Source organism: Thermobia domestica, chromosome 7 (assembly GCF_964235325.1).
Source record: "Thermobia domestica chromosome 7, izTheDome1.hap1.1, whole genome shotgun sequence".
NCBI classification, from domain to species: Eukaryota; Metazoa; Arthropoda; class Insecta; order Zygentoma; family Lepismatidae; genus Thermobia; species Thermobia domestica.
Window position 1 is genome coordinate 8845193 of NC_137460.1, and position 27016 is coordinate 8872208.

The window sequence follows — 27016 nt, forward strand, 5'->3', positions numbered from 1 at the left end:
CTCATCTATTTGGAACCAACGGCTTCCTTGATCGTATTACAGTGTCACTAAATTGTCTCTTAGTTCAGTTACGATCCCATGCCGGAAGCGCTTGTTTTATACCAAATTAAAAAACTGAGACAAGTCATAAATAAACCTTCTCTCAACTAAAACTTTGTTTCACGTCATTCCAACGCTACTAACCCTCAACCAAATCTCGCCAGTTTTTCTCTCTCTTTTGGTTAATCTCTAATATAAATTAAAAGCCTCCATCGGCGCAAAAACATTGCTGTCTAGTAAATAACCAGAGCCCCGGTGAGACGTCTTCATTCGAAGCCCGCCTTAACCTGGACCTAACTCTTCCCTTCATCAAGCACTACGACTTTTAACATCTACCCAAAAAAGACCAGCGTGTGCGATGTTAACACACCAAAACAACATCTAATCCAGTACAAAGCCTTAAAAATCTCTGTTCATACGCCTTCTTGTAAATTTCTTCTCTCTCTCTCCACTTCGTGTTTCAGCCGCTCGAGACACAAGTGCGTAACTTATTGTTTTAGTATGATCTATTTGTGTGGTTCAATTCTGCTACCAGGTGTGTGTATGAAACGGCTGCAGTGGCGTCAACACAACCCCAGAAACTTCGTCATCTAGTTCTTTGAGCAACTTGTGATAAAACATAGTTACTCAGGTGAGTTGTCATTTAATTAATTATCTTCTAAGTTAGTATCACTAGCATTCGTATAACATCTCAAGTCTTAACTATAAAGGGAATCACCTCTCAAGTGGTACCAAAATTATAATGTAACCTTGTTTTATTATACAAACATATTTCATCTTAACGGTTCCGAAAGCTCTCCTTTCTAGTTATTAAAATTGTTTAATCTCTTAAAGTATTAAGTATCTCTTTCAAATCTAAGCAATATCATTGTAATCTTTTATTATTAAATTGTCTTGTAAAACTTAACTGGCCGATAGCAGTAGTATTCCAACTGCCGACGCCCTTAATTTAACTAACTAGATTTTAAACTCAATTAACTTCTAATTTACTATTAAATTAATCGCTCTTAACTTGCATACCAACGACGCTCGTCTTTTGTACCTCTAACCGCCTCTTATTCTAACTGTAGTGTCGGGACTCCAATTCCGTCCCTGACAAGTGTTAATTTTGAGATAGCCCTACATTGTAAATAACTTTTACACCTCCTATAATTTAGCTTTACCGTCACCCCTATCAATTTATAATAGCCGTTCTTTATTCAGAGCCTTACAGCTCGTGAATATTGTTGGACTAAGTTAAGTCCTTGTGTAAACAGTCTTTTTCAAGACTATTAACTACTTCTAATAATTTAAATTTATTGTCACCTCTATCAATTTATAATAGCTATTCTTTATTCAGAGCCTTACAGCTCATGAATGTTGTCGGACTAAGTTAAGTCCTTGTATAAACAGTCTTTTTCAAGACTATTATCTATTGTCAATTCGGACTAAAATAAGTCCTCATATAAACAGTCTTTTTCAAGACTAACTGCCGTGTGTTTTACTTTGTTGCTAATGTGCAACCTCGTAACATCATTGTATGGTACTGTTAAAATTACCACCTAGTTAAGTAACTAATCGGTAACAAACCATCTCTCTTTAATAGCTGTATTATTCAATATCAGCATAAACACAAAACATAAATAAGGTGCTAGTTAATGGATAACAACCTCCCCACTACTCATTTGTAGGCTCGTAATATAATACAACCCTCTAGCAACAAGTGGTGCAACCAAACAACAAGTGGTAAACAACGGTTGCATATCACCTATTAACAACAAGTGGTAACCTTTACCTGGCGGTTCTTTTATTCTTTTGCTATTGGCTATCCTTCTTTTGGCGACTAAACGCCCTGTTGGTATGCCCTTCAAACAATTAAGCATTCTCTATAATAAATAATTAAATCCTAATACTCAGTAAGCTTAATCTATTCTTGTAACTTGGGAGCGTAACTAACTATTCCATATCTTTTAAATGCCAGTAATAAAAGCAATATATTCTTTTCTTATAAAAACAAAATTCCTACCAGTCGGACACGAAGGGCTTGTTCCCCCAAGCCTCTCCTTCGTGCCGCGACGCAACAGTATATTTGCGTTTTATAGATCTGGACTCCGAAGTTTTACCTTACTAATCTTTGTTTACCATTACTTTTGTGCTGTGAACGACTTCAATTTTGTTTGGTTATAAACATTGATTAAAGAACCTGATAAATTCAACACTTCTTTTTAGGTAGCCTTTGAATTGATTATTACTAGGTGCAAAAATTTTACCAACACATCTTTCAAAAGTCAACTACACATAATTTATAGAACAAGATGAGAAAGTTTCGGGACGAGACAGAATAACTTTTGAGAATCGAGACGAGAAAATAATCCCTAGAGACTCGATAAGAGACTGTACTCACGAAACGAGACGGGACGAGAGTGAGTATTCTCGTCTCGTCTCGTCTCGTGAGAAACAATATACGTAACTAAACCTCTTATATTAGTTTCTTTAATTAATGCTGACCGTGAATGAACATTGCTAGTTTCATCTGAACCGCATTATTATTTTATGAATAAGTTGAAAGCCTGTTATTCTTTTACGTATCTATCTGTATATTCTATCTATATACGGTGTATAAAAATGAAAGTGAACATATTTGTGACTTACTTCTCTTGTAACTCTTCAACCACCAAACCGATCTCGATCAAATTTTCTACATAGATAAGGTTCGGTCCTGTGATGGATTTTATTACAGTAGAGCGTCGATCATCCGAAGTAATTGGGGGACATAGGTATTTGGAAAACTGGTTTGTTCGGATAATCGAACTGTACTGTACTGTACTGGACTGGACTGGACTGTACTTCTACAGCCAGTGCCAAACCGACAGAAGTGTGCTGATTGTTGAAACACAGCGACTGGTGGCTTGGCCGGTCAGCAGCGCCTTATGAAGGCCCCATTAGAAGCAATGTTCCGCCAGCGGTGGCTCAGTGCGGCGACTACTGTGGGAAACTTGGTTTGGGAGTGAGGGGGATGATGGACGGTAGGGTGGGAGAGTAACAGGTGCGAGCGAGTACACAGTTCGGTTAAGCGGTCGTTCGGTTGACCGACGTTCGGATAATCGACGCTCTACTGTATTTCACTTTGACAGTGCAACTTAGGGAAGGGGGGAAGAGAATATATATATATATATATATATATATATATATATATATATATATATATATATATATATAAATGATCGAAAATGACCGATATTAGTGTCGAATCCATAGTTTTTGGGGAGTCACTGGAATGAACAATGACATTTCGGATACCGTTTAAATCCAAATTCAGCCCCTAAGCTTGAAAGAGTGGAAAGGGAAGATATATAAAAATGATCGAAAATGACTGATATTAATGTCTTATTCATAGTTTTCAGGATCTCTGAGACGAATAGTGACACTACCGATGCCGTTCAAATCAAAACTCAACCTCCATTAGCACTCCTAAAGTGGATGATCACATGTAAAAATTATTGAAGATGATCGATAGTTTTTGAGGACCCTAAGTTGATTGGTGACAGTTTTGGTGCCCTTTATGTTCAAAATGAAAGTTGTTCTCCCCGTACGAAGAACGAGCATTATGCTAATTATGTATATTGAAAACTTCTAACTGTCGTTGATATTACCTCTTTAATAGCCCCGTAATATGGACAGATTTTAACCCCAAACAACAGGCGTATGTCCTAAACCTGGAAAAAGCCAAATCTCAAAAGTATCATTAAAATTAGTAATGTTTTACGAAAGTTATAGTAGAACAAACATACAAACTTATGTTGAAACGAATTATATACGCTCCCTTTTGCTGCTTCAATTACTTCCTCGTTTTTGCATATCAATGTGTACAGATTTTCAACTGGCTATATTATTTTAAATTAACTAAATTTACAGTACAGTAAATATTAAAAGTTGTAATTCTCTGTTTCTATTCACAGACACAAGATAAACATTCCCGAAACAGTAGAAGTTGTGAAATATTAAATCCTGAGAAGGTAAGTAGAAATTTTCTATTTACATTTTATTTCTTTTTCTGGTTTCCTTTAATTTTCTTATTTTGGTTGTTACATAGATATTTCTTGTGATTAAACTTGAGAAGTGAAATTACTTGATGGTTGTACAACATAATATAAAGGAAATTGACTATTTTATTTCAACCAAAAATCAAATAAAATGAAATTCTCATCTCCGTTTGGATCTTTATTAACTTCTGGGAAAGTTTCGAAGTAGATTATTTCTTTCATTTCTTTCTTTTTCTTCTTTTTATTTTTCTTTCAAACAAGTTCAAACGCTTTGTCAACTCTTGTATTATTAAATCTTCTCTCTCTGTTTCTTGCTTACATTATCTTCACTTGAAACTTATCTCCATTGTTGTAATTGTTTGTTGGTAACTTTTTCTCTTTGTTATAACTTCAAATCATTCTTCTTTTTCTCTCTCCAAATAAATTTTTATGTATATTTTTCTTTCATGTTCTGTGACTGCATTTTAATTTATGTATATCCCATCGTGTAAGTTTTTTTCTCGCTCGAAACCAAGAATGCAGTTTATAAGCATATCGCAGGTAAGTGGAAATTTTCTTATATTGTTCGCCATTCCAGTTTGAATTTGTAAGCAGCACACTACAGAAAGAAAATAACATTTCGCATTCTATTACTTTCCTTGACCTAACCACATTTTTAAATAGTGTCTCTCCAGGCCGTAGGGATGCGCACGAGACGAGTCGAGACAGGAATTTCCTGACAAAATTCGAGTCGAGATACGGCTCTTCCAATAGAAAAAAATACGTTTTTCGAGTCGAGACATCACTTTTACAGCACATTTTCGAGACGAGACAGCCACAAATCTTGTCTCGTGCGCATCCCTACCAGGCCCGTATCCAGATAAATCTAGGGGGCCGGAGCCCTAAATTTTTGTTGCCCCCCCCCCCTAAAATTTCCATGGTAGGCTTCGTAGTATCGGCCACGAGGCTAGAAGTTTCTCGTGTCGTCTCGATTTTCTTCTCGAAAATGAGACGGTAAGTACCATTTTAAATTCGAGATGAGACAGCACGAGGTGTGATAAAAAAAAAGGCTTCGAATAATTTTATTACAAATAAAGTAATAAGCAATTATGGTATTTGATTTAATCTCCTTCAAAGTACTATCCTTGGCTAGTAATGCACTTATCCCAACGTTAAATCCATCGCTGGAAGCATTTCTGGAAAGTTTCTTTTTAGAAGGGCGTTCAGTTGCTCTGTCGTGGCCCTCTTAATGTCAGGAATAGTGTCAAACGTTTTCCTTTAAGTACGGTTTTAGTTTTTGGGGGGGGAGACAGAAGTCGCATGGTGCTAAATCTGGTGAGTAAAGCGGATGTGGACAGACAGAAACACCTTTTTCGGCTAAAACTTGCGGACATCAAAAGCAAGGTGTGTCACGACGCGTTTTCGTGATGAAGAAGGAAGTCTTCACTTATTTAATCGAAGATTAAAATGCTTTTCATGGACCCTTACGATTTTAGTTCTTTGGAAATCTCTTGAATAGTCATTGGGCTTTTTGAACAAATCATTTATGCCATTTTTTGGACGTTTTAATCTGTTTTTGACGTTGAAGGGCGTCTCGGTCGTTGATCGTTTTCAACTGACTCCTTGCTGCTTTTGAATTGCTTATATCACTTGTAAATAGTCTTCTATATCATCGCTTCATCTGCATACACTGATTTTGACATTTCGTGAGCTTCTTTAGTAGTTTAGTTTTCTGTAGCTTAGAACAGGGCGCAAAATTTTGAATCAGATGCACTCGCCAATCCAAAAATGATGATAGCCAGTATCTCTCACGTACAAATTATGACAGGTCTCCCCCCCCCAACCCTTTCGTTTGACAAAGAAAGATATTACATCAGGGCATAAAATTTCAAAACCAGACAATTAGATTCAAGATAATCAATTTTGAATTGGATAATCCATATATATGTTAAAAAATCTTACTTTAAGACTCCACGTTTGTATAACGCTCTCTCTCTGCACAGAAGTACCAGTTGTCGATTGCAGTTTTCGGATGAAAGTCCTTAATTGAAGGGCCATTGACGGAAATTGTCAGCAAATAATCCAGTGTGCCAGTCTTCAGTAAATTCCTGTAGGCAGTCTTAACTCTGTTGAGACCGTTGAAGTCTCTTTCACGAGACCCGGACAAATCCGCCAAATGACAAATCCGCCAATTACCAAATCTGCCAATTACCAAATGCGCCAAACGCGAAAATGACCAAATGCGCCAATTGTGAAAATGGACAAATCAGCCAATTGACAAATCTGCCAATTACCAAATCTGCCAATTACCAAATCCGCCAATTACCAAATCTGCCAATTACCAAATCTGCCAATACCAAATCTGCCAAACGCGAAAATGACTAAATGCGCCAATGACGAGAATGGACAAATCTGCCAATTGACAAATCCGCCAATTACCAAATCTGCCAATTACCAAATCTGCCAAACGCGAAAATGACCAAATGCGCCAATCGTGAAAATGGACAAATCAGCCAATTGACAAATCTGCCAATTACCAAATCTGCCAATGACCAAATCTGCCAATTGACAAATCTGCCAAACGGAAAACACCGAACTCTGTTTGTATTATTATCAAATAACTGGATAGTCTAGTAAAAAGCATACATAAAAGAAAGTATTTATGAATATCAAGCAAGAAACTAAAAGTAATTAATAGAAAGTAATCAAATCATCGCCCAAATATTTGAGGATTTGAACGAGGTAACCATTTAAAATAACGTTAACGTTTACTCAGTATATGTAAAAAAAGAAAGAAAGAAAAAGTTGGTTATTTTATGAAGACCGGAGGGACATGATGTAAAAGTTCAATAAATCGTACATGCTCTAACGCAATGAGATAATTTGTTTGTTCTTATATGTTAATTTGATGAATTTATAACTGTTAAAAATGAATGTTCTTGTTATTTGCTGGAGTGATTGCCCCCTTTCTGCACTGAGGTTATGTTTTTGGGGTGCCCGACCTCTTGGACATTACACTATAGAATACTTTTTACAGTTGGCAATAATTCTTAAAATGACGTAGTTGCGAGAAATTTTTAAAACGATCGTTGTTTGTTTTCGTACCTTTGACACTTGACCAACAGTTTTTGGTAGTCGCGATTACTGCAAATTCTCCTAATTTCACGACTTTTACCAGTATTGCCAACATTAACATTCATTATCACATCTCCTAAACCAGTGGTGTCCAATTATAATGAGCCTGAGGGCCATAACCATCTTTACTAGTAAGGTGGAGGACCGCAGCTAATAATAATAATAATAATAATAATAATAATAATAATAATAATAATAATAATAATAATAATAATAATAATAATAATAATAATAATAATAATATACTACAGAAGAAAAATATATAAAAAAATATTTGAAATATTACATACCTATTCAATGTGGCTAATGAGGGTGACTAGCAGCGTTTACAAGGGCTGGGGTATCTACATCCATTCCTCTTGTAAAAGATGTAACTCGCAGAAGATGTGAAAGAGAAGAATCTCCAAGGCACCTTCTGGAGCGATTCTTTACAATTTTTACGGTGGAAAATGCACTTTCACACATATAAGTACTACCAAACATTGACTATTTTCCGACACAACTCACAAAAGTTAGGGAAAGGTTGTTAGAAAGTAGCCTGAAAAATCTACTCCTTTCTTTGTTCTTGTCTGAAAGAATGGGTCAGCCCGAAGGTCAGAAAGTTCGAGCTGTAAGTTTGGAGGATGTTCTTCGATGTCTATTGTCAATGGATTAATAAATAATGCAATGTTTTTAGTTTGCCAAAATCTGAGAATCTCGCATTAAATCCGTTCGTGATACTCTCGATATCTCTACAGAACTCAGAAAAATTAAATGCTTCATTTTCAAGATCTAATGTCAAACGATTGCAACTTGGAAAGTATGCTAAATTGTGTTCATCACAAGAAGTGGTGTATTTCTAGCGCGCTATGGCTTCTAGCCAAAGTTCGAGGAAGAAAGGGTCTGATTTAAAAAGTTAGATCAAATATATATTCGTTCATTGAAGTAATCGTCCCTTTCAGCAACGATTACATTACAGACTCCAGTGTTGCCGTGAATGCCCGCGCCTTTTTGTTGTATAGAAGCGCTAAATGGATGCCTTATTCCGAAAGAAGAGTGGAAACATTAAAAGAATGAATAAATATAAATTAAAATATTATCAGTTATAACAATCGTAAATGATGAAAGCCTTGTTGGCCGCAGAAAATAGTTTGGCGGGCCGCATGCGGCCCGCGGGCCGCCATTTGGACAGCCCTGTCCTAAACCATGTAAAATAACAAATTGCTATTACGTGTTGTTTGCCATGACTCGATTTTGGTGTTGTTTGCCACGGTATTGCTCTCTCTAGCTTATCTTATATCAAAATCGTGAAGACTTATACAAAATCGACTTGCTAAGGGTTGCCAGATGAGCATATTATAATGATCACATCTATTATATTATAAACAGAATGCATACAATACGAATTGTCCCAAGCACGTTATTGGGTTACTACACTATCGGCTGTTAACGCCACAGTTAAATTTATTCAAGGTGAGTTCAAGCACTCAATATAATAATTTGTTTGCTTAGAAACTCTACAAGTGCATTTTCAAAATTGATATTGCCTACAATTTGTTTGTGTTCGACTGTGTAGCCAACGTTAAATATCGACATATCATCAGGACTAACAATAAGGGGGGTATAGGAATCCCGATAAATGGGGACCCAAACCTTCTAGAGGGGGCGCGATACGCGATATATATATATATATATATATATATATATATATATATATTTCATAACCTTTCTAGAGATCAAATTAAAATTAGATTTAAAAATCTGGATTTAACGATCTTTTAAACACCTTTGCTGAAAGTAGAAAAATTTAGTCTATTGGTAATACAAAAATTTAGTGATTTATGTATAGTTACTGGGGTATTTTCAAGTCCACACAAAGAACTCCCTAGTGGATGAGCGGTTAGCGTAGGGACCCAGGTTCGATTCTTGGCGGGAGCTTATTTCGTTCGGATTCCACGTTAAATTGTAGGTCCACGTCTCATATAGCCTCGATGCTGAACGGGACGCTAAGACTGAAAATCAAATCTGTCCCACAGAGATTATTAAAATACAAGGGTCGGCAATCCCTCCATAGCTTTTCTGAAACAAGATGGAATGTACACGAATTGGAGTGGATTTGAGTTAAGCATCCCATTCAGCAGAAGACTATGAGCCTTGGGTCTACAACTTAACATAGTTTCCGATACACATGAGTTTCCACCGGTAATCGAACCCGGGTTTCCCATACCAAAGGCGCGTACGCTATCCACATAGCTACAAGGGAGCCCTGTGTACGATTTAAGACTATAAAACCTATGGCAGAAGAAACGGGTAGGTTACATTTCTCTAAGTTACAACCATTAATTCTCTCGGACGTTTGAAGATAAAATCTAGATCATATCAATGTAAGAAATTGAATCCCGCATTTGATTCTGAACCACTCCGAGAAGAAATCAGAGAAGAACAATTTAAAATATTGGCTTTTTGATGTAATCGTACACAAGATCGTATCTCAGGTAGATTTTCGGTGTACAGAAATGAGATATATTTACTTGACTTTTCAAGCAATTCTCAGAGTAAACACTTTGGATGACAGTGTCGCAATCAAGAAATTAATTACAATCTACTCTGATGACTTCAGTTGTAATTTTGTCAAAGAGAAACAAGTACATAAGTCAGTCTCTGTGCAGCTACTTTCTCGGATCTTCACACTAAAACTTATAAATTGATGTTATATTTGTGTTTCCTGAACTTTACAAGGCACTCAGAATTTCCTCGCGCGAAGTGGATTTTGTGGTGGACAAACACAGTGTGTCTGAGGTTTCTCGGGGTTCTTCTTCCTTCCATTTTCTTCATTACACTATTTTTCATTCATTCTTATCATTACCATCCTTTAGCTTACACGGCATAAGGGTAGGACGTAATTGAAATTGAAAACAGAAAATTATACAACAGGAGATAATATTAAAACTCCGTTAGAAGAGAAAATGCAATTATATCAATTTATTAAGCTATTGTGATAGTAATGATGTTCTATGTTCATTTGTTTTGAGTTTAATGTTCTCTTTCAACAGCGACTCTAATGAGACCTCTCTCGTCCCAAAGGCGAGAACATTTACCACTTGTTCCAGAGGATCAAACACAGAGGTGCCTGGCAACCCTTCCTCTTACTCCAGATGTGAGTAAATTTTCACGATAATAAGATATGATAAGATCGGAATGCAAATACTTCGTGGCAAACAACACGAAAATCGAGTCGTGGCAAACAACACCGTTGCAAACAACACGCCACCCAAATTGCTGTAAACGGCATTATGATCATTACATCTTTTGAAAATAATCTACGTAATTAGATGTGATACTTATCTCAGGTCTTTTTCGAAACAAAGCCCTTTGCAAGAAGTCAAGTTTTCAATTTCTTGTAGCTTCTTTCTTCTGTTTGATAGAAATACATCATATGCTGACCATAGTATTCGACACTAATTTGCTTTCGATGTGCGATGCGCCATCCGTCTCACTTGCGTCCTTACTGTCGTAGAGGCCTCCAAAAGTGTGGAGGATGTGTGTATTCACCAGATAAAGATTCAAATTCAACAAAAATTAGAATAACAGTAACCTTACACCCTTCACTACAATTGCAATATTATTTTGGCTCACGACAATATTTTATCCGATAAATATATTCTTCCTAACACAGTAACCTTCCCCTTCGTTTATATGCAATGAAAGATATGGCCATTTAACACACTTAAACACACTTGCATTTATACACTTTCGAGTGACGAACTCAGTACTAATCAGGAACTTTTACTCATCATACACAGTGTGAAACTACTTGAGCAACGTACAGATCTTTAAATGTGACATCTCATCTGAAACCTGTTACCTGATTGACTCGTAATAATCAATCATCTTACAGAAAACAAAGTTACACAAAAATTCTAAAATCCCTTCCCTTTCCTGCTCTACCTTCGCAAATACATAGAAATAATCTAACTACATGAATATAAACATTAATTCTTATGCCTTTTCAGTAATTTATCCCACTTGCAAGAGCGGACTTGGCTACCTGGCTACCCGGCGATCATTTCTTTCAACTATTTTAACGTATTAGCATTGCTCATTTTTTTTTAAAGTACCGGTACTTCATTTTAAACTATATTCTTCATTTGCTGTAGGCAGGGGGTGTGCCTGGGGATACGAAAACCCCTCTCCGAAATCACGACTTTTCTTAAATTTTGTCTAATTTTAGGGGCGATATTACAAATTTTAATACAATTTGTCCTCATATTGAATTTGGACACCTTCTCTCCGAAATGAATTCCTGCTCACTCATCCCTGGCTGTATGTAAGTATTAAACAAGTTTAATTAACATATAAGCGAACTCTATTTGGCAGGATATGGTTTGAAGGTCCAGCTCTTCGTTCCACTCTCTAGTTACCCTTCTGTATTGTACTCCTATTGCAAGTTCCTTGTTGCATTTTTTAATGTCAACTTTACCAAATAAACCTATTCTCCCTTTAGGTTGTGAAAGAGTTCATTTATATTTTTGTCTGGCTAAGTATAGTTGTACACTTTCTGCTTGAAATTTTTTGCATACTATGGAACGTTAGGCTCAGACTGTTTGATGTCTGGGAAGTTTTCTGAATCGGAATTTGTGCAAACATGTTTTCATTACGCAATAAATGGAACATAATTATGAGAACTATCATTTTAATTTGTCTCTTCTTTACACATAAGTATTGAGTGTCGGTGAAGACTTTTTTCACTCTTCAAAAATTTTCTGCGTTCCTGATCCGAGTTAAGTTGTTTTCGAGGAGTTACAATTCTATTTCTGTAGGCAGAATAAACGATTTATATTGAGGTAAAAGAAATAAAATACATGTAAGGTGGATAATGTTAAAAGAGATTCTACTGTTTTACGTACAAAAACTAACACTTATGCACTCCAGAACTTGTAGGACTATGTTTATGCCGTTTTCTTTTCTTTTTTTCTTTCTTTTTCTTTTCTTTTTTCTTTTTTTTATTAGGTATAACTTTGTTCCCGTGAATTGCAGTAGGGTGTCGAAAATCCGGATCCGTGAGCCATAATGGTCGGATTCATGGGTCAAAATTTTGATGGTGGGAAAAAGTTTGCCAGTCCACCCCTGCTCTGTGATAATTATTTCGCAACTTATTTCTTTCCAGTTTTTCAGTATCCTTCTGTTGAACATTTTAATTACATTTATATTTGCTAAAGCAGGGCTACCAATATATGAAAATTATTGTAAGGCGAAAGGGGAATTCCCATTTTGCCTTATGATAACAAGTCAAAGTACCAATTTTTGGTTGACGTTTCCTGTGATAAGAATCATAAGGCAAAACGGGAGTGAAGACACGATTGGGATCATTTCCCCATCAACTACTTGTATCGCCAGGATCTCTTTTGTGTGTGTGTGTGTTTACGTATCTAGTTGTATGATATTTTGTATGTTTATTAAAAAAAAGTAACCTTAAATTCAAAATTTTCAGTCATTAAGAAATTAAGTAAGTAGATACTATAATTTTAAATGTATGTAGTAGCCAAACTATATTTTGGATTTCAAGTACAAAGATTAAACTATTCTTCACCTCTATCGAACAATATTAAGAAATTCGCAAAGAAGGTCCATTCAGAGCTTCCGTTACATTTCACAAAATATTTTTTACTGTAAAAGAATCAAAATTAAAATCTTCCTTATGTGGTCACATACCGAGTAAAATTACAAAAGTTTACAATTATTACTGGAAATTGATGCTGTTACCCATTTCGAACATTTCTTTTTAAGCACATAGTTTCAAACATATTAAAATTCCATTTCTTCTAGATAGTATGAAACGTATACATTGTGAATTTTAATAACTGTTCTCAAGGTGGATTTGGGTACAGCCAGAGGCAGTTTTGTAAGTACAACAAAAAGTCCAAAATAAGCCTCTTGAAAACAGCTTTTATTTGTAAAAGAATAGAGAATGATCACTTTTGGCTGTTGCCATAATCTGTGCAACCAGCTTGATAAAAATTCAACGTAGCATAAGAACAGCTGTTTCTCTTATTTGCAAAAAAAAAAAAAAAAAAAAAAAGAAAAAAGAAAAAAAAGAAAAAAAAGAAAAAAAAGAAAAAACGAAAGCTCGATAAGGTGAGTGTAGGGGCGCCGAAGTCTATAGCTACGGCTCTGTTTTTCATCCCCCTTCTAAACATTTGTCTAGTTTACTGACACTCACTGGCGTCTCTGGCATGTAAAATTTGGGGGGACATCGAAGAAAGTGATTAAAATGGTGCTACCTGGCCCAACATATTTAATATTTTGTACTTCAAAATATTGGGGGGGACGCCCCCGCCAGAGACGCCTATGCTGACACTTATCGATTCGACTGGTATGTTCCTCATTGTTGTAAAAAAATATATAGAAAATTTTTCGAACATTTAACCTTCCCCTTTACCGGACGCAAATTCTTATTAATTAATACACTGAAAAAAGTCCGTTATCCGGACAGCGATATATTGTACAAATATACGGAATCATTATGCTTACTACAGGAATCTGCAAGGAGCACACGTTATCCATATGCTACAGACTTTCCTCACTTAGATGTTACATAATGCCGTTTCAGGATGTATGACATCTAACAGTCTTCCATATATCACATACGTATACGTATGTTACATACGCCAGCTGTATGTTACATGCGTATATCTGTATGTGACATCCTGATCACTTATATATAGTTCTTTCGTTCGTACAGAAAGTGCGTTTATTCGAAACATTTATACGGAAAGTATGTTTTAGTTATATTTTTTAGTTGTACCTTAAGTCCAAAAACTACAGGATTTACACATGTAACCTACGTTTTTACGTACGCCACATACATTTTTTTCTGAGTGTATAACTTCAAATACGCCCTATGTCCGCCTCTCATGTTAGTGTATAAGATATAAGAAATTTACAGCATTCAATGTAAGGTCTACTGAAAACATTTTGAAACAGCAAGCAGACACTTTTGATCGATGTAAACCAACTTTTAAATTGAAAAATGATTGATTCAAATAACTGGACCAAACCACATTTCAAATTAGATATAACAAATTTGGTGTTTTTTTAAAAATAATTTAGTTAACTGTAAACAAATTAATTAAGTTGTTGGCCAATGCATTGATTGTTAGTGAATATTCTATGTTTGAACGCATCGTTGGATGACTAACAATTAATGAAAATATAATGAAACTAATTGTAGATCTGAAGTGAAGTGATTCAAATAAAAGCGTATAGATATAATTATATACTACTAAAATTATCCCTCAACAATATCTTAAAATTCAGTTAAATTGGGAATAATATTAACAAGTGTGCTGTCCATCGGCGATTAGGTGCGTGGAGGTAATTTGCTGCTCTCACTTTTTTAGCTTTACACTATAAGCTAATTACATGCCCCCTTATATTAGTAGTGTTTTGTCCCCCTTTTTAGTGTTCATACCCAATTGGTGTACTTTTGTATTACAAGTGAATGGATCTGTGTTTTTGCGCAACTACAATCGATCACGGAAAGTAAGGTAAATTTAACGCTTTATTAAAACTGTTACAGTTATTTACTATACTAAATATTGAATTTTTCTAAAAACAGAGGTTTGCACGTATATGTTATATGGGAACAACTTATAATAAAATGTAGGGTTGTTACAAATGATTGGAGCTGTTTCATGAATTTGGCGTAGCTATGATATTTGGCATTTTATCACGAAGCTTTACCATAATATAGACCTTACTTTATTTAATTTCGAACTTATAGTAGTCGAACTGCTTATTAAAATGAATTGAGAACTACCCAATCTTGGTTCAGATTTTTCTTTCAAATGATTAAACTGTTAACTCATTAAAGACACTTTGAACCAAATCCATTCGTTCATTTAAATTTATTTTTTTTTTACTACATTTGTTTCACAACTTATGAACCAATCAGTTTGAAGCAATCTAAGTCGAAAGAGTTTCCATACTGGTTCAGAAAATAAACAGGTTTGTTTTATTTTAACTTTTCATTTCTCTCAGTGTAAAGATCCCGTCGAATTGTATCTCTTTAATACTTCTTATATTCATTACATAAGGCATATTTCACTGTAAGAAAGCGTGGTTATAAAGAATTAAGGAGAAAGTAAAAAGAAAAATGTAAACAAACTTGTATGTTATACGAAACTGAAAACAATTAAATATCAATTAATTTCGAAGCTCTAGTAGTTAAAATACCACTAAAATAACACACTATTAAGTAGGAAGTTGCGTCTATATCAATTCTCCTGACAGTGATGGACATGCTACTTACAAACATAGTAAAACGATATAACTTGAGTTGATTTTGAGTTTAACGTCCCTTTCAACAGCGAGGTTATATGAGATGAGACCTACTGATTAACGTGGAATCCGAACCACATGACTCCCACCGGGAAGCGAACCCGGGTCTTCCACGCCAAAGACACGTGCACTAACTGTTTAGCGACAAAGGAGCTCAGTAAAACTATTGAGTTGTCCATGAAAGAAATTATTTAAGTGTCAGGCTTTCATTGTTATTTAATATTTTGTGGTAATATACCTTAAGTTAACGTTTATCTGGGAAAGATTGTTAGTAACCACACCACAAAGGTTGAAAAATGCTGTAATAAAATACTACAAGTTAACATGAACTATTATGAGTGTATTCCTATTTCCTGCAAATGGGTGTCATTTCAATTTTGATGTTAGGTATGTTCTGTTTTGAACCTACATAAGCCATTAAAGTAAGTGTTGGTACAGTCCCCATCATGACGAGATATAATAAAATGTTGAAAAATATTCAACATAGCTGACTGATACTCTGGATTGAACTAGAACTTTTATGACTGGAAAGCAAACACACTAAAACGAGCGGTGCAATGATTCTTCTATTTAGACTTAGTATGTGAGCATTAATAGAGAAATAGGATTATTAGATCTATTAAATTTAAATATGTGTACAATCTGAGGTTTGAAATAATACACAAAGAAAGAAACATTAGGCTATGTATTGTGCTTTATCACATTTTCTTTTTCACGAGTAAAGTCACGTGGAAAAAAAATAGTGAGTTTCTGAACCCATTTTGATACAACTTCTTGTAAGATTGAAAAGGTACTTAAAATAACAAGCAGCAGGTGGTCGAAATAGCAAAAAACTTTTCACCGAATTTCGATAATCAAACGCAATTTTTTGCTCAGTTTTATCAGGCAGATATCGAGATAGTATCTTGTTGAAGGTCAGGATTACTACTTTTTATCTTAAATATACCTACTAGGTACCTCTAGCCTCTGTACTGGTGATGATTAGACTTCGGATTTTTGCATATTTGCATTTTTTTTTCCTGACGTGATATTGATATGCTTTTTAAACAGAAATTCGTTTAAGCTTTTTTGGGGTAAAATAGCACAGTTTTATAGTGCATATATTTGCATATTTCGGAGGTTAGTGCATGTTTATGTTGTTACTGCATGTAAATGCATATTTAAAGGAACAACCAAACTGATAATTTTTAATGTCCAAGAACTTTCCTCATAAATAGAATTTCAAGTTTCTAATATAAATGGACTCAAGATCTTGAAATGGTTCATTGCTGTCGGTTTAGAATATCTACCAAGGTCATGTGAAAGAAGAATAAGAAAGCGGTGAGTGATTCATCCTCCCGACAATGAGGTATGACTATCATCTTTTTGGAAGAAGATATAAATAACGATGTAAAACCACCTACAACAAAATTTCCACGTTACCCATCCTAAAAGTTAAAGTTGATACTATTGTGTGTGTGTGGTTTTGAAATTGTGTGGTCCTTTGGCATTATAAGAATACCAAAAGAAAAATCTGGAGACATTTAGTTGTAATGGAACATCTTCAAATTTGAATTTAACTAGCTCAGAATCTTGTCCAATTTTTTTGCCCATTTTTGTCCACCCAAGAAACAATTTTGTACCATTCAAATAAACAAGGGAGGACTATTTCAAAATTTGGGCCACTTCGATCACCTTTAGTGCGACATCTTCAAATTTGAATTTTAATCAGCTCAGAATTGTGTCGAATTTTTGAATATTTTTGTACCACCAAGAATTTATTCTGTACCATCGAAATTAACAAAGGAGGGTCATTTAAAAATTTGGCAACTTGGATCAGCTGTAGTGAGACATTTTCAAATTTGAATTTCAACTATCTTGGTGGTACAAAATCTACAAAAAAATAGGGAACATTCTAAGCTACTTAGAATTCGAATTTAAAGACGTCACATTACTGGTGATCGAAGTGGTGAAAATTTTGAAATGGCCCTGCTTTGTTAATTTGAATGGTACATTTTTTTGATGATACAAAAATGTAGGGAAAATGGACAAAATTCTGAGCTAACTAAAATTCGAATTTGAAGATGTCGCACAATGAGTGATAGAAGTGGCCAAAATTTTGAAATGACCCTTCCTCGCTTATTTGAATGATACATTTTTTTCTTGGGTGGACAAAAATTGGACAAAATTCTGAGCTAGTTAAAATTCAAATTTGAAGATGTTGCACTACAGGTGATCGAAGTGGTCAAAATTTTGAAATGGCCCTTCTTTGTTAATTTGAATCAGAGGCGGATCCAGGACGGACTTCTGGGGGGCGGGATTGTAATACTGCTAATTAGACCTACTTTTAAGAGCTCCAAACTCTGGGATGGATTTCATTTATATATAAAATAAGTAAGTTTCCTCTTCTGAGGGGGACAATCGTCCCGATCGCCCCCTGGATCCGCCCCTGATTTGAATGGTACTTTTTTTTTCTAGGGTGAACAAAAATTGGACAAAGATGTCGCACTACAACTAAATAGGCACGAAAAATCTTCTAGAAGTTATCTTCTGAAACAATGGTTTGAAGTTGAGAGACGTTAACAGTTCAAAAATAAAATATACTTTGCAAAGTGTATGCTAAACAAGTAATATTTTCAAAGTAAGCTTGTTTTCAGAAGAGGGCATTTCTATTTTGTTCGGCAGCAAAAGCTCAAACTTCAACAGTGCTCTATTGTTTGGCCTTCTTATATTTTCTTCATAGCAGTTTCAAATCTGGTAAGGAGTTTATACAACTATGAAACAACCCAGATGTGGCTTTTTTTTTTTTTTTTTTTTCATATTCGACAGAGTTCATCCCAAAGAAACCGTTGAAAAATGTATTTCGGGAAGGAATGAACAACATTTTGAAAATGAGCTCTCAATTAATTAATTAATAATTTCCTTTACAAAATCTAACACCCGTCGCAGCAATTACTTTCTGAGATAAGGAGATAAGTTCCCAGGTTCTCCTTTAAGGAGTTTAAGAGAGTATTTAAGTATAAGCTTGTGTTGCTTTGATACGCACCTCGGCCTCTCGAAACAAACTTTCCTTCTAAGTGTTCTGTTATGTTTTCGATAATTTTACCTTCTTCCTATTCATACTCCATGTCTCGCTCAAATCACTTTATTTTATTTAAAGTATCAATAGTATACATTGTAAATTATTGCTGTTTGAAATGGACAATGTTAGGCTCCTACGCCAGAACAAAATATTCTAGGATTTACACATAATTGGATACAAAAACTAAGTTCAAGTGGATTTATTTTCTTTCAAACAAGAACATAAGGTTTTTGAATACAGGCTTTTAATACAGTAAAAACTGCCTTCAATAGGCTCCTTTTAAACGGAAATATTTCACGGTCCCATTAATTTAAATGTTAAAAAAATGCGTTAAATTCTCTTGATTAGGCGGAACTTGTGTTGCGAACAACGGAAGTTCCGGAATGCAGCGTTCAGAAAAATTTTGGTCATTCTGTGAGAGATTAGGTATATAAACTATGTTGTCTGTAAAGATCTTCGTTTTCTTGTTAGCCTACTCAGACAATTAACTTTTAATCCAAACCTATGTAAGGCCCTAGATATAGTTCGACTTTCTGAACGAACTATAATTTACATAGTAATTTTCAAATACCAATAACTTGTTCTCTAGCTGGTCTAGAGACATGGAACAACGAGCATAATATACACAATAGATCAAAAGGGGGCCAAAAATAGAGGGAAGAGCGCTGGAAAGGGCACTTTATGTCCTGGCCTTTGAAACTGTATGTAGTTTTTTTTTTTTTTTTTTTTTTTTTTGTTCACTAAGTTTTATGTGTATTAATTCATAGTATAAATTAATACTTAATTGAATACGGTAGGCCTATATACATTTTATTTTATCTCACTATGTCCATTATATGTATGCACCTTATTATCTTCGTTAGTTTTAAACCCTTTAACGGAGATTTTTACGAGTCCTGCTCAATTTCGGTAGGCAGATTTTACTATATGCTTATGCCAGAAATGGTTATTTACTTCTTTGAGTATATTTATTCTTTATTGACAGATACTTGGCGCATTCTTTATATATATATATATATATATATATATATATATATATATATATATATATATATATATATCGGGTGTTGCAAAATAAGTGTTACAACTCTTGGGAGTTGACTCCTGCCACTGAGACAAGAAAAAAAGTTCTCTTCAACTTTCTGCTATCGGACATAGTTTCAGATCTACAAGGTGGGAAAATGACTTTCGGACGCCAATAGTTCGGAAAGCATCCAACATAAAGAGTGCGGGTAAAAAATTCACTGAAGAAGTCATACCTGCTCTACTGAATTTTATATTTTTTCACAATCCTACCGTGCACGCGCAAGGGATTCGCCAAAGGAGCGTAGGAAGTCCCGGATAATCTGCCAAATGAAACTTGGTCTAAATGGATATGAATTGATAGACTTTCTACCAGGTAACAATAATTCGTTTGTATGAAGTCGATATCTGGAACAAATACAAAATGGCGGACACCTTCATGCCTGTTGTGTGTGGTTGCATAGTCGCCAGGTACGGATGCTGGCCAACAGTGACGTTCTGAGTATTAATTGTAGGGAATTTGTACTCAAATGCTCTAGAAAGACATCTGGAATGTCGGTAGAGCTTAACAGATGAAGCAGGGTGATTCATATGTGTGGAAACACTTAACGAAAAATGCTCAAAAATGCACTCATACTCAGTGAACGTGAGTTCAAAGCATCGGAAATGTAAGGACTAGCATCAAGAACATGAAAGCCATTGCCGATTCACCAATAATATTCCTTCAAACCGATGCAGTATGATGTGCACGGTTGCATACCAATAAGGATGCAACAACTGAGGCCAAGTTCAAATTGTGCAATTGGACTTACAAAGAAACTGGATAAACTAAAGGAATGTCACTAGTGGGATCGATATTGAAATGTGGCCAATGTGTGTGTTGATATCAACATGTAGCTAATGGACAAATGTCAACATGTCGCACTACTGCTGGGACGCCGTCTCACGTGCAAAAACTAGGAAAATAACGTTGTACATTCTGCTATTACATTTGGTGCACCTTTTGGTAGAACGTAACTAGAACACGATTGTATCAATGTCCCTCTTTGTTTGGGACATTGTCCCACAGTCGACACATATGAAAAGAAATCTCTTAATGCATGGTTCAAATTCTGATAGAGAGTGAAAATAACAAACTTGTATCATGTCCCACGTCTTCTGAGACATATGACGTACTCGAAATATAGGAAAATGCCTCCAGAAATTCGTATCTTACACACAGTGCACATGCCAAGAAAAAGACTAAAATGAACCGATTTGGCACATTTAACACTACAGCTGGAACACCATACATATGGAAAATAAAACGACATGAGAAATAGGAAGAAACGTCTTAAAGCTCTGACTGTTTACAACTGTGCAGTAGGAGTAACAAAATGAAACACAGAAGTATGTCGGGAGGCTGTACAAGAGGGCTTGCCAAACAAAGTGGGTACTCCTAAAAGAAATGAATACAGAGAAAGTGAGGCTCCTTCGAACCTCAGGGCTAGAGCGCTCGCTTTTACTCGCGTGGTCGCAGTTTCCAATCCTACTGGGAGTCCACCGCCTCAGATTCAAGACCCGAGTAGTTATTTTCCTATTTTTTGCACGTCGGACGATGTTCCAGCAGTAGTGGGACATGTTGACATTTGTTCATTAGCTACATGTTAATATCAACACACACATTGGCCACATTTCAATATCGATCATGCGATCCCACTACTGACATTCATTTAGTTTACGCAGTTTCTTAGTGAGTCTTAGTGAGTGAGACATTCATTTAGTCTTAGTGAGTTGCACAATTTGAACTTGGCCTCAGTTGTTGCATCCTTATTGGTATGCAACCGTGCACATCATATTGCATCGGTTTGAAGGAATATTATTGGTGAATTGGCAATGGCTTTCATGTTCTTGACGCTAATCCTTACATTTCCGATGCTTTGAACTCACGTTCACTGAGTATGAGTGCATTTTTGGACATTTTTCGTTAAGTGTTTCCACACATGTGAATCACCCTGCTTCATCTGTTAAGCTCTACCGACATTCCAGATGTCTTTCTAGAGCATTTGAGTACAAATTCCCTACAATTAATACTCAGAACGTCACTGTTGGCCAGCATCCGTACCTGGCGACTATGCAACCACACACAACAGGCATGAAGGTGTCCGTCATTTTGTATTTGTTCCAGATATCGACTTCATACAAACGAATTATTGTTACCTGGTAGAAAGTCTATCAATTCATATCCATTTAGACCAAGTTTCATTTGGCAGATTATCCGGGACTCCCTACGTTCCCTTGGCGAATCCCTTGCGCGTGCACGGTAGGATTGTGAAAAATATAAAATTCAGTAGAGCAGGTATGACTTTTTCAGTGAATTTTTTACCCGCCCTCTTTATGTTGGATAGTTGCTGAACTATTGGCGTCCGAAAGTCATTTTCCCACGCTTTCGGCACCTTGTAGATCTGAAACTATGTCCGATAGCAGAAAGTTGAAGAGAACTTTTTTTCTTGTCTCAGTGGCAGGAGTCAACTCCCAAGAGTTGTAACACTTATTTTGCAACACCCGATATATATATATATACATGTATTTTGATTTCACGTACTGACTATGAGCTGTTTGAACCCAAAGAAACCAAATGTATTCAAGAAGCCGTGAAAACTTGCGGAGCTGAAAACATTAAAAGCGAATTTGCGTTTATCAATAATCATTTCAGTTCAATTTCAAAGATCATAACGAGATTAGAAGAGCGATGATTAAGACTTCGTAGTACATTTGAAGTGTTTGATTCAATAACGCCACAGACGCCAAGACCAATCGGACAAGAATTTCTTCGAAACGCATAGTCAATAGACGCGAGAAATCCTGTCATAAAAATTCTTGTCCAATGTAAGTAAAGTGTTCGTGGGAACAATGACGCACGAATTTAAGATTTATTGGCAAGTAACATTGCTTCTTTAAAATACTGTCCTTTAACGACCCGTGACACGGAAGGAACATTTTCGATGTACAGTAATGTTTTGACTGATAAATGCAGGTTTTTGTCAGAAAACACCGAAAACTACATAGTTGTGTATTGTAGCATGAATGTATCATAGTTATACACTGTAGTTATACATATGTAGTTCAAATAATATAACTTTTTCTCTAAAGATAATAAAATTCCTCATTTAACTTTAGCTTTTTATTGGTGCATATTTACAATTTTTAGTGCATATTTGCATATTTTCAGTGCATATTTTCGTGATTTTTAGCGCATATTTACATGCATATTTTGCCGTTTTTTACTGCATATCGATCCGAAGTCTAGTGATGATTTCTTCTAAAAGTATTTTATGGGTAGCGTAGGACCAGGGGTGTAGCCAACGGGGGGGCCATCGGTGCCAGGCCCCCCAAATGGTTTCCTGGCTCCCCCAAATGACCAGCTTTTAAAACATCATAGTAAAATTATCTCGCTTTATTCATTTAAAAGTAACAAATTTTATTGACAATTAATAATTTACGGTAAAATAGTATGGAGAAATATTGTTTTTCCATACCGATCGAAAAATAGTATAGTATCTCTACTTTATACCGATCGAAAAATAGGATACTTTTTTTGTGACAGCAACATTACACAATTTACTACGATTTATATTTGATAGTTTGAAGACAAACGTTTTAACAAGGTACTACAAATACAGCCATAAAACAAAGGTACTAAACTGATTTGTAAGTACAGTATATTTTTATATGTTTTAACAAGTGTTTTAAAAGACATAGAGGATAGAAAATTTGGTGAGAAACAATGCTTTGATTCAATTTGGATTTCATTTGCTCTCTGTTTTATTTCTACTCACTGTAATAAAATAATATTTTTTTTAAGTCACGAATAATAAATAAATATTTTTGTCAGGAAACCGTAAAGAAATTAAGTGAAATTTCAAAGAAAATCAATCTTGTGTACATAGGTTCTGTCACATGCCACCTAACATGATCGATATGTCACCTAACCTGGAAGATCAAAAATAGTCCCCATCAACATCGACGACCTTCTGAAAACGTTCTGGAAGGCCATGGAATCCATCGCGGTAGAACTTGATGGGCCGTGAAACGAAGAAGGTATCAGGTGCATTTTGGACTTTTACTGGGGATTTGAACTGGCGTCTTCTAAGGTGATTGTCCAAAGAATGGAAATGGTAATAATCGGACGGTGCAATACCCGGGGAATATAGTGGTTGCAATATGTTTCCCATTCAAGGCGGAGAATGGTGTCCTGAGTCATCCTAGCCACGTGGGACTTACCGTTGTCCCGTAAACGAGGACCCATTTGCAATTCAGAAGTGATGGCTCCAGAGTTTTGAGTTTTTCTTGAGCACAGCTCAACTGCTGATACTACACAGTTGCATTGATACTCTGACCAGCTGGTAGCAGTTCCCGATGCACGATGCACCAAACACACAGAAGGACCTTCTTCTGGTACAGTGCTGGTTTCGATTGTTTTGAAATCGGTTCATGGGGTGCTAACCAATGATGGCGGCGCCGTAGAGCTTCGTATAGGACCTCTTTTTATCACATGTCAACGCCCTCTTCAGAAATGGCTCCGAAATAGTAAATAAACACAGGCGACTGCCACATTGCCTTCTGGCCCGGAGTCAAAACTTGTGAGACCCTACGACCCAACTTGTAGTGCTTCCCAAGTTGATGGATGTGCTGCCGAATGGTTTCTCCACACACTGAATTGTAGTCCCAGTTCCTCTTTGTACATGTGTTGGTCTTCTGGCATGTGGTGTTTTCGGGTGTTTCGTCATCGTCCTTAAACTTGTTAAACCATCGCTACACTGTCCGCGTCGTCACGACACCCTCAACAAAGGCCTGGGCATATCTTCTGTCCCTCTACAGCGGCGTTTGACCTCCATTTGAACTCGTTCAACATACATGCTCTTATGACGCTCTATGGATGTCCCATGTTCCCTGTGTCTTTATACAAGTTCACTGTGTATCTGAATTGCCACAACCAGGTAGTATGTTGGATATACCCACGCCAACAACTGACGTTCGCCTTATCTCCTCTCGCATTCAACTCATGGTGTGAGGTCCAATTGAACACAGACCTCAACGAAAAGTGACAAAACTTTCTTGGTTACCTTTATAGTTATGCACAAAAGTATAGCGTTTGGTCCCGCGCAGTATTTCTTGATTGAGCATAATAAAAACTATCTTGAATATAATTTATGGATAATAATAATAATAATAATAATAATAATAATAATAATAATAATAATAATAATAATAATAATAATAATAATAATAATAATAATAATAAGCTAAAATAGTGTTTTTACTTTTCCAGAAGGAAACCAAAATTTTCCTTTCTTTCAGGCCTCAAAAACACTAGCAGCAACACATTCTTTTTGGCTTTGTACATTGTAGCTGCCCCCCCCCCTCAAAAACGACGGGCCCCTCCTACACAAACCTGCTGGCTACACCCCTGCGTGGGACAAAACAAACTATCAGAAAGCTGCACTTGGACATTATTTGGTGGAGTGTTCTTCACAAGAGTGAAATGTAATTTATCTTTGCTTCTGGGAACATTTTTATTCATATTCGACCGGAGATAAGAAAGTGCCCGAAAGTATATCTGGAAGTAACATTGCTGTTGGTTGCCCTAACCTTCCTTCTTTCCCTTCTTTTGCTTTCTCTCTCTTTTATAAATAGCGTGACATTTTCAGTTTGGCGAGAATTGGTCACACCCTATTAAAAGTCATGTTATACTTCTCTTTTTAATATCAGAACATGAGCAATTCTAAAGGTATGACTTCATCTTTATAACCATCTCGACCTCTGTGTGTGTGTGGGGGGGGGGACTAATATGCAAATTCTAAATTTAATGTTAAATTCGTAGTCGAAAGACATCATGTTCGATTGGATTGGGTTTCAATTTAGCGACCTCTTAAACAGCGAGGCTATATGAGAAGTGAGATCCAAACTGCGTGAGCTTCTGCCGAGAATCGAACAGGATGTCACGTGCCAGAGAAGCGTACGCTGACAATATAGCCACGGAGGAGCTCTCATCATTTGCGAATTCTGATTAGGAAGTATTGGATTTAAATAGCTTTTTCTCTATGTACTTAAAATTAATTATGGATTTTAATTAGGAAATAATATCTTGTTTTATGCAATACAAATTATTAATTTAGCCGAAATCATGTATTGTATAGAAAGACTGAAACTAGATTGGAATAATGATTTCTGGTGAGTCTACCAGCAAACCTAAGCAACGATCCGCGAGGACAACACAAGAACAGGTTTTCTCTTCTGAAAACAATAAAACCAGAACGAGGAGAAGGCCTGGAAAGGTCAAGAGACCACCTGCTGCTCGAAAACTCTTTCATCTGAGCCGTTTTTACGCGCCGTATTTACGCTCGAAGTTAAAAGCAGACAGACTTTTCCAGCGTATAAAAATTCGTTACGTAAACTTTTCCAGGTCCCATACACTAACGTATTGACAGCTGCTAACAAGACTAGCGTATGAAATTTTATGGTTACAACCGAAAAATACGTCAATGTATGGCCGACTTAAATGTGCAATTCGCATTTCCTGAGCAGCTGTCAGTCTCTTAACTCGCCCCAACTGAGACAATATTCTCTGTAATTATATTTTGATTCTAATTGTACTGAATGAAACATGACAGAGACACGGACACAGAAAGATCGAGGACAGTTAAAATCACAGAGAATCTCCACTGCGGATGAAACCTCGGACCCATACACCAAAAACCCACCCACCAGCCACTATACCAGCTTAATTTCCTTTAATTAGTTGCAACCACGACACCCGACTGTGTAGTCATCTTTTTTGGTTGCAATTCAACTTAAGCATACACGTTAGTGACAAACAGAAATGTAACGGACAGTGCAAATCACAAAGTATCTCTTACCAGGAATCAAGGCCGGAACCCCTTATACAAAATGCTCACGTACTAGCGACTAGATTAACGCGAAGGCTGAAAGGGAGGGTTTATAGATATTGTAGATAAATGTGCAAAAAGGACTTTCAGAAGATTACAATATTAGTTTAGGACCATTTTAACTCTTATACACTCCGAAGATTACAATATTTGCTTTAGACCATTTTAACTCTTATACCCTTTGATGTCTGCCCCCATTCAAGATAAGTACATAGAATAAGAATTCATTTATCTATACGAAAGCTTGCTCAAAAGAAGAAGGGAAACTTGGTGTTCATGATTGCATCACTTGCTCGCATCAGACATATGTTATAAAGGCTGTAAAAAAACGCATAGTACTCATGTTAATATCACCTTCCAGCACAAATACAAACTGCTATTTGAGCAGGTATGTAGTCTTAAAGTAGCTAGGTGGTGGTCGTAGGAAATGTTGTCATAATCATATGTCTGTCAGAATCGCATGCTAGAGCTATGTTTGATGAACCAAGGGTAGGTTATAAAACGAGGGT

General features: G+C 36.0%; 1 protein-coding gene across 2 annotated transcripts in view; it reads left to right on the top strand.

Annotated features, from left to right (window-relative positions):
- FMRFaR (FMRFamide Receptor) overlaps window positions 1-27016 on the top strand; it is a 609096-nt gene that overhangs the window by 313513 nt on the left and 268567 nt on the right. For both annotated transcript variants that reach the window (XR_014132116.1, XM_081764082.1), the window contains exon 2: window positions 3978-4034. The gene's annotated coding sequence lies outside the window, so the exon portion shown is untranslated. The remainder of the gene's footprint in view (window positions 1-3977; window positions 4035-27016) is intronic.